This window comes from Anthonomus grandis, chromosome 14 (assembly GCF_022605725.1).
Source record: "Anthonomus grandis grandis chromosome 14, icAntGran1.3, whole genome shotgun sequence".
Lineage (NCBI taxonomy): Eukaryota > Metazoa > Arthropoda > Insecta > Coleoptera > Curculionidae > Anthonomus > Anthonomus grandis.
This window is the reverse complement of record NC_065559.1, coordinates 13,062,706-13,077,427: the sequence shown is the minus strand read 5'-3', so window position 1 is coordinate 13,077,427 and position 14,722 is coordinate 13,062,706. Positions and strand designations below refer to the sequence as shown.

The following is a 14,722-nucleotide window of genomic DNA, read 5'->3' as shown; positions in this document are numbered from 1 at the left end:
ACACAAATGTTAAAAATCAAAGAAATACTATTAAAAAAAATCTGAGGTAGTACAATATTTTTAAAGGATAAGACAAATTCTTATGCACAGGTTGTTCCGCAAAATTTAGAAATATTTATAAACAGACTTTAAAAACTCGCTTTATTCTTGCCAAGAGACCTGCCTTATTACGAACAGGCGAACAGCTTAAGCCGCGTACAGACCGAGTTTCCAACGTAGACCAACGCCAATGACAGCACATGTGCCGAATTGGTAAGCGTTGGTAAGGATTTGAGAACATCGTCCACACCGAATTTTTAGTGTTGCATTGAAGACCGTTGGTAGCGGTTCGGTGGTTTTAATTTTTTTTTGATTGTGTGGTGGTTTTTCAATTTTTCATTGAGCTAAAGATGTCATCGAGCGAAAGTGATGATGATTTAATGTGTGCAAGAGCAGGATTTCTCGTTTTACATAATTTACTAAACAAAAAAAAAAGAAGCGAAGGCGCAGACGCTGGTGGATGACAACACCGTATAAAAACAGAAGTTCCTACAACGCGAGTAATTTATTGGATGAGCTTCGGAATGAAGATTCTGGTCATTTTAGGAACTTCTGCCGAATGTCCCCAGAAATATTTGATGAACTGCTTAATTTAGTGGCTCCAAAAATTGAGAAAAAGAATACCAATTACCGAAAAGCTATTCCAGCTAAAGAAAGATTGGCCATTACCCTGCACTATCTAGCAACTGGAAATTCCTTTACTAGTCTGGCGTACACATTTAAAGTATTGAAGCAATTAATCTCGTCCATTATTCCAGAAGTTTGCTTGGCCTTAGTTTAATCACTACAAGAACATATCAAGGTAAATTTTTATTTGGTTTTGTTTATAAAATTTAGCCTATAAAAACATTAGGTACTTAAGTAGGTATTATTTTATTTGCGGCATTTAATATAGTTGTTCATATTGTCCAGGTGATGGCTTATTAGTGGATGTCGAGGGTTGTGCCATACTGAGTGCGATAAGTCCTAAAGCAGAACCGAGCGCTGATAAAAATGCAGGTGTAGAGTCAGTATTGGTTGCTGATGTTGCAACCCAGCCAGATGTTTTTTTTCCTTGGAATGTCTGTTCTGGTTGCTGGCTATAATTGGGTGATGGCAATGGAGTCGATGTTAACGCCGAACTGTTACTTTCAGGGTAACTCCATTGTGGGCTGGGGTTTGGATGCATAGATGCAGCATGCAGATGTCGATATGTTCCCATTTCTGCTTCGAAAAGAATAGTGGCAAATTTGTGCTTAACCACAGCTCGTGTATGTGGATCAAACTTTTCAAGCTGGCTTCCGACATACTCCCCATATATAGTAGATTCCGTTTTCTCTGTTCTCCTGGCTTTCTTTGCTTCAAAATTTTTCAAGATGTTGAAGGTATCACCTATTCGAGGATCCTCGCTTCTCACATTTTTTGGTTTTATATTTGTGAGTGATTTACACTTACTTATTTTATTATTTGATTGAACTTGTGTCTCTTCAATATTTTCTCCGTCTTCCTGTACAAGTTCACTGCTTTCTTGCTGTATGTTTCACTGCTTTGTTGCTGTATGATGTATGTTCTGATTCAGTGTTTCCGGCCAAATTGGTCTCCTGTAAACAAATAATTGAGAAATAATTACCTAGTCTAATAATTGGTCCTATGCTCATGATTTCAAAACATTTTTTTGTGTAATTGCAATTGGTTTGTATTAATCTCGGCTATTACCCATATTTTTAAACTGATCTGCTTGTTAGTCGGAACCCGGAATTGCATAGTTTGTTATCGTACATAACAATATTCAGCAGTTATAAACTTTTATTTTTGTACCTTTCTTCTTTTTCTATTTTATTTTTTATTAGCTACTTTTGTTATTTCCTTAATAAATCAAAACGTTCTTTCCAGCTACCCGAAACATTCGAGGATTGGCTTAAAGTAATTCGCCAATATGAAGAAAATTGGAATTTTCCCCATTGCCTCGGTGCCATGGATGGCAAGCATATACAAATACAAGCACCAAAATCAACATTTAGCATTGTCCTTTTTGCACTTGTCGATGCTGATTACAACTTTCTATATGCCGATATTGGATGTCAGGGAAGAATTTCTGACGGAGGTGGTTTCAGAAATGCAACTTTGTTTAAAAAACTCGAAGAAAATTCTCTTAATTTGCCAAATTCAGATGTTTTACCATGAAGACACAACCATATCCCGTATGTTTTCGTTGCTGATGAAGCCTTCCCTTTAAAAGATAATATTTTAAAACTATACCCAGGCTCTCATCAAAATAGATCTTCCAAACGTGTTTTTAATTATAGACCTTCTTGAGCGAGAAGAATTGTTGAAAACGTATTCGGTATATTATCTGCGGTGTTTCGAGTTCTAAGGAAGCCAATGTTGTTAGAACCACATAAAGCAGAAAATATTGTTATGGCATGCATTTACTTGCACAATTATTTGAGAAAAAATCAATCTTCGAAACATGTGTATAGTCCAAATGGAAGTTTTGATATCGAGATAAATGGACAAATAATAGAAGGATTATGGCGAAAACAATCCGATGGTCAAACTGGATTAACCACCATTCCAAAAGTAGCTCGAAAATCGGCTACAAGTGCTGAACAAATACGAGCTGAGTTTGCTGAAAATTTTACGTCCAACGGTGAAAGCATAGAAAAGGTGTCTCTACTGTGTTGTGACATCTATGTATTTTTAATATGTTGTTTTTTTAAATATTAGGTTTTACATTCACAAAATTCACAAAAACCTATTTTTGCAAAATTCATGAAAAACTGCCTATTTTTTAAAATTAGTACCTATATTAATTAAGAAATAATAAAGTAGGTATATATACTTACAATTTCAGTGTTTTTAGTTTTTCTTGGACGAAACTTGCTATTTAAAAACTGCATAGCTTGGAATGCAAACCATTTTGAACGGTATAAATCTTCTGTCCCCATTCCAGAAAACGTTGTATTTTCACGGCGAACTTCTCGGCGGTAAGAAGTCATTAAACTTTCAATTTTTTTCTTAACTTCTGAAATGTCGCAGTTAAATTGACTAGCTATGTTTTGCCAAATGTCTATTTTCTTTTTTGACAATTTAAATTGTAAATTTGTAGGGTCCCATAAAATAGGGTTATCCCTATGAATTTCTATTAATTTTAAGCACAAATCTTCGGTCCACTCCATATCAAAAATATGCATAGAATACGCACGCACAGAACAAATGTTTTCGAACGACTGAAATTTGAAAATAATCCAAATCTCGTCCACACCAAATTCGACACAAACAGGCATCTCTTTGATGTTACCGCTCGACTACCGAACGCAAGCCAACGCCAACTTTGCCATTGGGAAGGCATAATCCTACGGTACCCTAATCACAGCAGATGGTATGGACTGGAAATCAATAATTCAAACACTAAAATAATGATTGTTGCCGGTGCTAATAACAACAGGTCTGGTTTTACAAGTATCTCGCAAAGGCTTTGGACTAGGTGTAGGAAAAGTACGTGTACTAAGGTCACTGAATGTCGACCTATAAAGGTAACATTAACGAATCTGAGACTTGGAGGAAATAAAAAATTCTAATTGAATCATGACTTAACAAAAACCAACTTAGACTTGTTTGAGCCTAAAAGGTAATATAAAACTGATCAAAGATACAAATTCTCATAGATTAGCGATGTCAGAATCTTGCTTCGAAGGGATAAGAATAAAATTGGTAAAAGAAATGGATTAATTTAAAAACGAGAAATGACCCCACAAATGAAAGTTTCTTTTGTATAAATGAATATATAAATCATAGGCAATAAACCACATAAAATGGAATTTTTATACAACAGAGAAACTGCGATGTCCTGGTATTGGCAGAGACCTAGCTAAAGAAAACAAAGTCAAATTTTTAAACCGAGCAGTAAATTCAATCATAAACCGTAAGGGAGCAGGAGTATCTTACAGGGTACTTCTTAATATTGTGTAAATGACGAGGAATCTTTTTTTCATAAAACCGAAAATAATAAAATAAATATTAGTCATGATGTACATCCACATCAAACTCATGGTATTGTATACTTGAATACGCATTATACTAAATAGAGAAACTTTAACTGATTAAGAAATCCTACGAGAAAACATCAGCTATTATATCCACCCTACATGTAAAAAAAATTATTAATATTGTTATGACGTTAAAAAATAATTCAGGTGCAGGCCATGACGGTATAGTAGTGATGGATCTTTGTAATTTAAAGAATAGCATTATAAAAACTTTAAGTTTAATCATATCTCAAAGAGTTACGAATTAAAAAAGTTTGTCTCATCCTTAAATCTAGATATGTGAATGAATTATAGGCCAATTTCTGACATAATTGTGTTTTCAAAAGTTGTTAAAAAGGTATTAAAAAATGATTGAGTGAAATAGTACATTTATTTTATTACCTATTAAAAGCTTCTTTTAATGAAAAAAAAAATGCTGCTGTGTTTGTTGATTTAAGTAAAGCGTTTGATGTGTTTGATGTAAGCAAGGTTTAGACGATCGGCGTATAATATAATTAGGTCGTATTAAGTTAAAAGAACCCAATATGTTTCCTTACATAATATAAGTACTTATTAATTTTACTTATTCGAACCTCCAAGCACTACTTGTCTTGGATTGCTACTATCTTATTATACACAAATGAAAATGAATTGCGTAACTTAGTGAATAATGATTTAGATATCTCCTTAACTATGGCTTTCTTATAATAGACTTAAAATGCCAATTAAGAAATATCGAATATAATAAAGGGTGTTTTTTTTAGAGGCAGAGAACTTTCATTTGGTAACACTTTTTTATATGACAGCCGACCTGACAGTTCTGGGTTATTTTTGGATTAGCTTGGTTTGGCAATTCATCATGAACAGACTCATGCCGAAGCAACGTTTCCAAATTATTCAAATTTATTTTGAAAGACATGGTTCTATTCGAGAAACACATCGGGCATTACGTGAGTTTTATGGTGCTCATAATCGTCCTTCAAAGAGATTAATTCGAGATTCGAGAGAACTGTTGATCGTTTTCACAATACTTTTACTCTAGTCGGCAATACGCATCCCGTAAGACGCCGTACAGTGCGCACGCAACAAGCGATAGCTGCTGTGCAGCATAGTGTTGATAATGATCCAAATGTGTCAATTCGTCGTCGTTCTCAACAAGTGAACTTATGTCCATCCACTTTATGGAAAATTTTGCGCAAAGATCTCGGATTGCGAGCATATAAAATTCAACTTGTCCAGGAGTTGAAACCCCAGGATCATCTTTTGCGCCGTACATTAGCTAAATGGGCGGAAGGAAAGATTGCTGTTGATCCACGATTTCATACGAAAATTTTGTTCAGTGATGAATCACACTTTTGGTTAAATGGCTATGTAAACAAGCAGAATTGCTGAATTTGGGGGGATAAGAATCCACGAGCTATTGGCGAAAAACCGTTTGGTGCGCTTTATGGGCCGGTGAAATCATTGGTCCTTATGTCTTCAGAAATTCTAATGGTCAGAACGTTACAGTAAACGGTGAGCGATACAGCAACATGATAGCCAACTTTTTTGTGCCTCAGTTGGAAGCCGTTGCAGGCGTTGCAAAAATGTGGTTTCAGCAGGACGGTGCCACGTGCCATACAGCGCGCTAAACAATTAATTTACTGCAAGAGACATTCGAGCAACGAATAATTTCAAGAAATGGATCTGCAAACTGGCCAGCTCGTTCGTGCGACTTGACGCCATTCGATTTTCTTTGGGGCTATGTTAAGTCGCATGTCTACGCTGATAAACCCGAAACACTTGAGCACTTGGAAGCCAACATACGACGCGTGATTGCCGAAATACAGCCTACAGTACTGGAAAGAGTGTGTGAAAATTGGACCTCTAGATTACGCGACATACGCACCAGCCGTGGGGGTCACATGCCCGAAATCTTTTTGAAATATTAATGCCAAAAAAATTCTTCATTAAAATATTTTGTGTTTAATTTCAATTTAAAGTTCTCCGCCTCTAGAAAAAACACCCTTTACAAAAATTTATCCAGAATGACTAACCTTCAATTTTTACTGTAAAGCTTGTTGACTGAAAACAAGAAATTTATATGTTCAATTAAGAGTTCAATCGGACATTGTTAAGCTGAATATGGAACCATTATTGAACATTTAATTGTAAATATGTTTAATCGCGATTTTTTCAATAAATATTAATTCTAAATATAAAACATCTTATATAAAATAGTTAAAATTCGATGCGCAATTTTTTAATATTTAATAAATACTTAATATTTTAGGACGTATTGTACTAATTATTATTTAAAAAAAATTGAATTTTTTATTGTCATCAAAAACTGTGTTACCTAAAATTTAGAATATATCATTAGATTTTGCTTCATAATTGACAAACTTCCATCACTACAAAATTAAAAGAAACTATAATCATCAAAAAGTATAATCTATAAAATATGATGTACAAACTTATCACCCTTTTATGTATTCAATTATCAAACAAGAAATAAAAACTATAATATTCAAATATACAGTAAAAATCTAGGTTGAAGTTATCACTATACAAGGTTTTTCAAGAACTCGTCACAATTATCCATTGCCTATTGACTTTTTTTATGTCCGTTTTTGATGAGAAAATTAGTCCGAATTCATCCATATTTCAGTTTTCTTTTTAGACACTTTTTTGGAGGTTTTTCTGTATATTCAAGCTAATTCTGTGCAATTATTAGTTGTCTAAATATACTATCAAAAATAAAATATTCTTCCTTAATTAAGTGATTTTGATTGTATTATTTGACCAATTTAAGGAAATTTACATTGACAAGCAGATTTTTTCATCATTCTTTAGAATACATTTTTGGGAAATTAGTTATTTGACAGAATATTTAAAATATCTTCTTAGCTCTTCTCCTTTCATTGAAAGTAAACAAAATGTATGTCTTATTTACTTATATTCTCGTGTCACATGTAAAAAATTTTTTTACAATTAACACTTAATTAGCATATATTAGAACGAGTAAGAAAATTAACAACCTGCAAAATGAACTATATTTTAACAGCACTAAAATGAAATATTGATATTATCAATTATAGATGACAAACATTATTACTGATAATATTGGTGTTTTTCCCTGCTAGAATTGGGCTTGCAAGCTACATATGTTTTTTAGCAAAAACTTAAAGTATTTGAAGGAAATAAAAACGTTATTTATTATTATTCAATTATATTATTGGAAGGCAATAGACAACAATAAATTATAAATTATTTATCATGTTTATAAGGTATAATTTCTTAGTGATATTTTAAATATGCTCATAAACCTCTTATACCTAAATTTAACTAATTTGTCTACAGTATTGCTAGATTTCTAGTTAAAGTTGATGGCAAGAGAATAGAAAAGTAATTAGGAATTTTCTAATTTTCCTTTAATCTAAAATATTAGAAATGAATGAAATATTTTAAAAAAATTATTAAAATATAAGAAAAGGACTATTGCTATTTTGTCAATACAGGTTTTATTATGTTTTAAATTGATTTATTTTGAAATTGATAGTTTATAGTTAAAGTTCGGGGCATTAGATTAAATATTTTATTAATGAGAAGAAATAAATAAAGGTGATATTTGCGTAAATCGGACAAGATTCTCAAAAAAGAATTAAATATTAAGAGAGGGATTAAAGTGAGATTAAACAAAAATTAAAAGAAAAATCGTTTTACTTTAATTTTAAAAAACGTTTTTTTTATTCTTTATCATACTAATGATAGCTTCCCAGGCATTTTTACTAAATTTATGCCTTCACATGCTCTATAAGCATTTATAGATATTTTTAAATGTATCAGCAATATACAAATTGGTTAGTAGGAAAACACCATTGAAGTAGATTCTTTCTGAATATTTAACAGTGAGGTTTTAATTATGGGACTTTTCCTAAGTTGTGGAAGGAATCCGTCAAGTTGGGCAACAGAGGTGGTATTCTCAACTATCGTAGAATTTAACTGATGAAATGGATTATTTTTTCTCTAATCTCTTTATAATATTAGAATACATTTGTGAATTTTTTATATTGTGTTTTTACTGCTATAATTTTTACTTGTTGCCTCTTTTATTACTAATTTGTTAATAGTTATTTAATTTATAATATTTACAAAGGAACATTACTGGTTAATTAAGTCCGCGGTAATTTCTTGGTGATTTTATTAAATTTTTATTGACCTTTATACATTTACCATAATCTTTTGTGGCACCCTGAATAAATTCTTGTTTACAAAGTTTGTTCTTCATACAACAAAGTTATTAATTTAATTAAGTTGGAAGTTTATACATTATGGAATTTGGAAGAATTTTTATATTTTATTTAATGTTTAAACAAGCGTGTACAACTGTTTTTATTGTATAATTTAAATGTTTTCCTATAGTCTCTTCTTATAATATAATAATACATTTTGTGAATATTCCTTGTTTATTTTCTGAAACCCAGACCTATGTTTCTAGTAGAAATAGTATGGGTCTTTCAGAAATTACAGTACGCAAATACAAACAGTGACAAATTGAGTACTTTATTTAATGTGGGGACAAAAAAGTCCCAATTTAACACTTTTTAATCTGTCTACTATAAATAACGAAGAACCACTCGTTTCCCACTAATTTTAAGCGCACGGTATAGTAATTAAATTACCAAATTTTAAATTACACGCTTTTATGACGTCAAAGGCCCATCTTGATTTCTAGTTACTGCTCCTCGACATTCAGAGGTCGCAACAGTCAATTGGGGTTCAGTATTCTATTGGCTCTTATAGCAGTTTCCTATCTAAAAAATTATTTATCTCTGATTGCACATTGGCAATTTGCATTTGAGATTGTTAAGAACGTTTTCCGGCTTTGTTTTACTGACTTCGGGACGTATTATTTATCTATGGACAATTTATTTCTTAATGTTTAGAGTAATCCCTAAAAGTGAATTATAATATTGTGTGTTTAATGTTCACTAAACGCATTTAGTGAACATTAAACATTTACAAAGGTTGTAACGAAGTATTAATTTAATCTAGTCCTGGGGATATTAAGAGTATTGGTTACAATGGCTTATATAGGGTGTTTTAGAGTTGTGGTGCCAAAACTTAAGGGGAGATTCCGCTCAGCAAAATAAGAAAAAAAGTTTATATGAACATGGGTCCGGAAATGTTTCGTTTCCGAGATACAGGGTGTCAACTTTTTTCCAAAAATTAAGTTTTTTATTAATAACTTAGAAATGCGTCAGTCGATTTCATTGAATTTTTTACAGTTTATTTAAACCATTATCAGACATCTACTGAAGCAATTAAATTCGATCCGAAATTTCCAGGGGCGTACCAATAGAGCAAGTATTTTGTCTTTTTGTAGAAAAAAATATCACCCTGCAACTTTTTTGCGGTTTTTATTTACTTATTTTAAAAAACCCAGTAAAATACAACTTTTTGGTCTGACTTTTTTTAGTGTCTCGCTTCGTTTTTGAGAAAAAATTACAATACGGCACTACGGCACGTCTCTGAACTCCATAAGGAAAAATAAAAATGCTTAGGAATTATTCAAAAATGTATCGCAGTGTGTTTGAAAACTAAAAAAAACATTACCACGTAGATAACATCGAAATAACATCGAAATCGTAAATAATCGTAACTAACATCGAAAATACCGAAATTACATTCCTATCCATTCTAAAGATTATTTTTGTATCAAAGTAAGTGTTTTTGTTTACAACGCTCTGCATTTGTTAAAGTTTAAATTTAACAGTGTTAATTCTAAAATACCTATCTTGGTAGTTGGTGGTGAAAAAAAAAGGAATACACTTTTGCTGACCTAATAGATATGCTTCTTGTGTATGGTGAGGCCCGTTGCAATTCTCGAGAAGCCGAACGAATTTATCGTCGAAAATTTCCCAATAGGCGACATCCCAGCAGAAAAATATTTCCAAATATCGAAAGGCGAATACGAGAAACTGGTACATTGAGTGTAACACGGCCTGATGTTGCTCCCAGAAGAACTGCCCGAGCTGTGGCTGCCGAGGAGGAAATTTTGGAAAGAGTGGAAAATGCACCATTCGTTAGCACTCGTGAAATAGCTAATGCTATGGGAATTGGACACAGTTCAGTCTGGAGAATATTGCATGAGCAGCTGCTGCATCCCTACCATTTGCAAAAAGTCCATGCATTGATTCCAGCCGACTATCCACTCCGTGTTTTTTTCTGCCACTGGTATCTTCGTAGCCTTATAAACAATCCACAGTTTAATAGGAACATTTTATTTTCCGATGAAGCGTTGTTTACCAGAAATTGATATTTTAATAGCCATAATTATCATGTTTGGCATGAAGAAAATCCTCATGCAACGCACGTTACAGGCCACCAGCAGCGTTTTCATCTAAATATCTGGGCAGGAATTGTAGCTGATCAATTGATTGGCTTATTTGTATTACCACCGCGCTTAAATGGAGATGTTTACTTAGATTTTTTACGCAATACTCTTCCAGGACTCCTAGAAGAAGTTCCATTAAATAGCAGGCAGCAAATGATATTTCAGCATAACGGTGCACCGGGTCGTTTTTACCGAGAAGTAAGAAACTATTTGGATGAAGCTTACCCTGGACGATGGATAGGTAGAGGAGAACCCATTGCATGGCCTCCTTGCTCACCAGATCTTACATCTTTAGATTTTTTCCTTTGGGGTTACCTAAAAAACCTTGTTTATGCTACCCCCGTGGAAACAGTGGAACAATTACAGCAAAGAATTTTCGATTCTTGTCGGACTATTCAGAACACTACAGGTATTTTCGAACGAGTACGACAAAGTATGGTGAGACGGTGCAATGCTTGCATCGAAGCAGGAGGTTGTCAGTTTGAACATTTATTGTAATTTTATTATCAGTGATTACTTTAACAAAAATGTATTCTCGTACCTACTAAGAAAATTGAGAAATAATGTATTATTTTAGAGAAAATTTTATTTGATGTTTTTTTTTAGTTTTCAAAAATAAACAGACTGCGATACATTTTTGGATAATTCCTAAGCATTTTTATTTTTCCTTATGGAGTTCAGAGACGTGCTGTGGTGCCGTATTATAATTTTTTCTTAAAAACGAAGCGAGACACTAAAAAAAGTCAAGAGACCAAAAAGTTGTATTTTAGTGGGTTTTTTAAAATAAGTAAATAAAAACCGCAAAAAAGTTGCAGGGTGATATTTTTTTCTACAAAAAGACAAAATACTTGCTCTATTGGTACGCCCCTGGAAATTTCGGATCGAATTTAATTGCTTCAGTAGATGTCTGATAATGGTTTAAATAAACTGTAAAAAATTCAATGAAATCGACTAACGCATTTCTAAGTTATTAATAAAAAACTTAATTTTTGGAAAAAAGTTGACACCCTGTATCTCGGAAACGAAACATTTTCGGACCCATGTTCATATAAACTTTTTTTCTTATTTTGCTGAGCGGAATCTCCCCTAAGGTTTTGGCACCACAACTCTGAAACACCCTGTATACTGCAAGAAAGAATTGATTTAGTGGGTCTTTATTATTCAAATTCAAATTCAAATTCAAAAGACTTTTATTACCACTTAAACATTGTACATAGAAAATTACATTTTTTTATTACAAGAATTTACACAATGCTAAGAGTAATGCGGACTGAACTGCGATTATAAAACAACCGATAACACATACACGAGCTAGCGCGCATGTGCTGCTCAGACCGTTAAAACATACTAACCTAATTACAACTAAAAGAAGAACAAAGACTTTCCCAATTATAATTATTAAGAAAATAAGTCAATAAACCCTAAAAACATATAAAAGCTAAAAACAAAAAAAAATATAGTGTAATAATTTACTATATCAATTACATTAATATAGGTACCATCTGTGCAATAGACAGAGAGGAGTAAGGGCGGCAAAAAACACGAGCCGAGGCTGGAAAACCAGGGCAACACGACGCAAAAATGAATAGATATTCCAAAATGAACCATTTTAAATTTTATTTTTATGCCTGCAAGATCAACAAGACCAGTGTTGATTTAAAAAATAAGAACTCAAAAATAATTTGGTTGCAATTAAATAAAAATAATTAAATTATATTTTTAATAAAAATTTGGTGGTGTGAATTTGTTAAAATGCCTATGTTAGTTGAGAATTAAGAAGAATTTCTTTAACATATGCAATAAATTTCTTTGGTGAACTATTTTTAATGTAATCCGGTAACTTGTTCCACATATGAATGCCTACATACTGGAATGATTTTTTAAAACCTGATGTTCGATGAAATGGAATTCTAATTAAGTTTGGATTTCTTACATTGTGTATATAATCATGGTGAAAAAATAAGTCTCTTAAATATGGCGGCTGACCTGATTTAATTATTTTGTAAATTAAATTATACATATGACACTTCCTTCTATTTCTCATATTTAATATAAAATGTGAATTTAGATAAGGAGTAATGTGGTCTCTATACGATATATTAAAGGAAAAACGCATACAACTATTTTGCAGTTTTTGCACCGTCCTTGACAGAGATACGGTTAGTGAGTCGCCATATACAATGTCCGCATAATCCACCAAAGACAGTACAAGCGAATTGCAAAGCAAATATTTGGTGTTTGATGGTAACTGATTTTTGTATTGATATAAGTTTTTTAAACGACCGTAAGCAATTTTAATTTTGTTCTTAATGTGGGAGGCAAAGCTGAGATTTGAATCGAATATAACCCCTAGATTACGTTTTTCCGCAACGGTTGGTATAGCTGTTCCATTAATATTAATTTTAAAATTTTCCATGCAATCTAGAAGATGACTTTTATTTTGTGAAAAAAACATTGCACATGACTTTGAAGCATTTAATTTGAGGTTATGGTTTTCAGCAAACAAAGCAATCTGATTTAAGTCGGCGTTAATTTTATTCTGTGCCACCTGAACGTCTGATATTTTAAAAGAATTATAAATTTGGGAGTCGTCAGCAAATTGGTGCAGCTTAGAATTTTCGATGCACTTATTCATATCAGCAACATATAAAGAGAAAAGTAAGGGGCCTAATATGGAACCCTGAGGCACCCCTTTTTTAAATGACAAAAACCTTGAAAATTTAAATTCGCCATCATTCACCGTTCGGACACAATGTAACCGATCTTTAAGATAAGAGCTAAAAAAATTTATGGCATTTGCCGAAAAACCATAATAGTGCAGTTTTGCCAAAAGCATTTGGTGATCTATGGTATCGAATGCTTTACTTAGATCTAAAAGAGTTAGGCAAGTTATTTCCTTTGAATCCTCTTTAAACCTGATATCATTAACAATACTGATAAGACTTGTTATAGTACTATAAGATTTACGAAATCTTGACTGGCAATCAGGAATAATTTTTAAATTATAAACATAGTCAGCTATTTCGTTATATACGTGACGTTCTAAGATTTTTGAAATGACAGGCAGAATACTTATTGGCCTAATGTCTTTATAATCTGTTGGACAAGGTATTTTTGGTAATGGAATGAGTATCGCTTTTTTCCAGTCATCGGGGAATTGGTTTTCTAAGATGCAGGAATTTAAAATATTGACTAATGGCTTAAGACAAAAAGGAAGACATAGTTTAAGATCTCTAATGGAAATTCCATCACCATCTATTGCATTTGACCCTATTTTATTTATAATATCGACAGTTTTATTTTCAGTTATAAGACTTATATTAAATTCTGTCTCAAAGTGACTAAATGTATTTGAATTATAAAAGTTAAGTTTTTCTAATGATGTTGAATTAGTAGGGCCCACGGTGTTCGAAAAAAAATTATTAGGAATAGGGTCAATCTTTTTTTTAGTAAAATTAAGTTTTTTTGCTTTGTTCCAAAATTCTTTACCCTTTTCTATAGACATTTGCTTGAAAAAAGTAATTTTTTCGCGATTAATTGCGTGCTTAGTATAATTCTTTAATTGCCTGTAATATGACAAATTCACGAGAGTTTGTTGTCGAGTATATTTTTTCCGAGCTTTGTCTCTTAATTTAATTAGATGTTTAATATTACTCGTTATCCACGGCGTAAATGGTCTATCCTTACATAGTCTTGTTTTAAACGGAGCGTATTTATTTATTAAATAGGAAATATTATTGCTAAGTAATGACACTTTTTGATTAATGTCAGAAATATAATAAATATTATGCCACTGTAGCTGCTGGGCCTCCTCCCCAAATGAAGTCATGTTAATACTATTGTAGTCCCTGGACCTAACAACTTTTTTACATAATTTAGATTTTGGTAAGTTTAAAATCGCTTGAACTAGATTATGATCAGATATGGACTCCGATATACAGGTAGATTGAGAGCTAAGACACTCGATGTTACTGCTAGCTACAATGACGTCAATAAGGGTATTAGACCGATTGTTGATTCTAGTAGGGTTATTAATCAGTTGCCGAAGATCGAATACTTCCAAAAGATACTTAAAGTTTTGAGTTGCTGCAGTTGGTCTAAGTAAATCTATATTTAAGTCCCCCATAAAAATTATACTATCATAGCATGGAACAGATGTAGTAAAAATTTCCTCAACAAGTTCAAGAAATGTAGGCATGCTAGAAGAGGGTGGCCTATACATATTTACTAATAAAATATTTCTTTTATTTGCAATAAACCTTATACTTAAATACTCAAACTCATCAGTTATATGGGG

At 32.4% G+C, this 14,722-nt stretch overlaps 1 protein-coding gene and 1 pseudogene across 1 annotated transcript in view; both read left to right on the top strand.

The window, feature by feature from the left end:
- Nucleotides 1-14,722, top strand: part of LOC126744686 (ATP-binding cassette sub-family G member 4) — a 216,363-nt gene that overhangs the window by 41,568 nt on the left and 160,073 nt on the right. The gene's annotated exons all lie outside the window — the stretch shown is intronic.
- Nucleotides 183-2,791, top strand: LOC126744687 (uncharacterized; annotated as a pseudogene).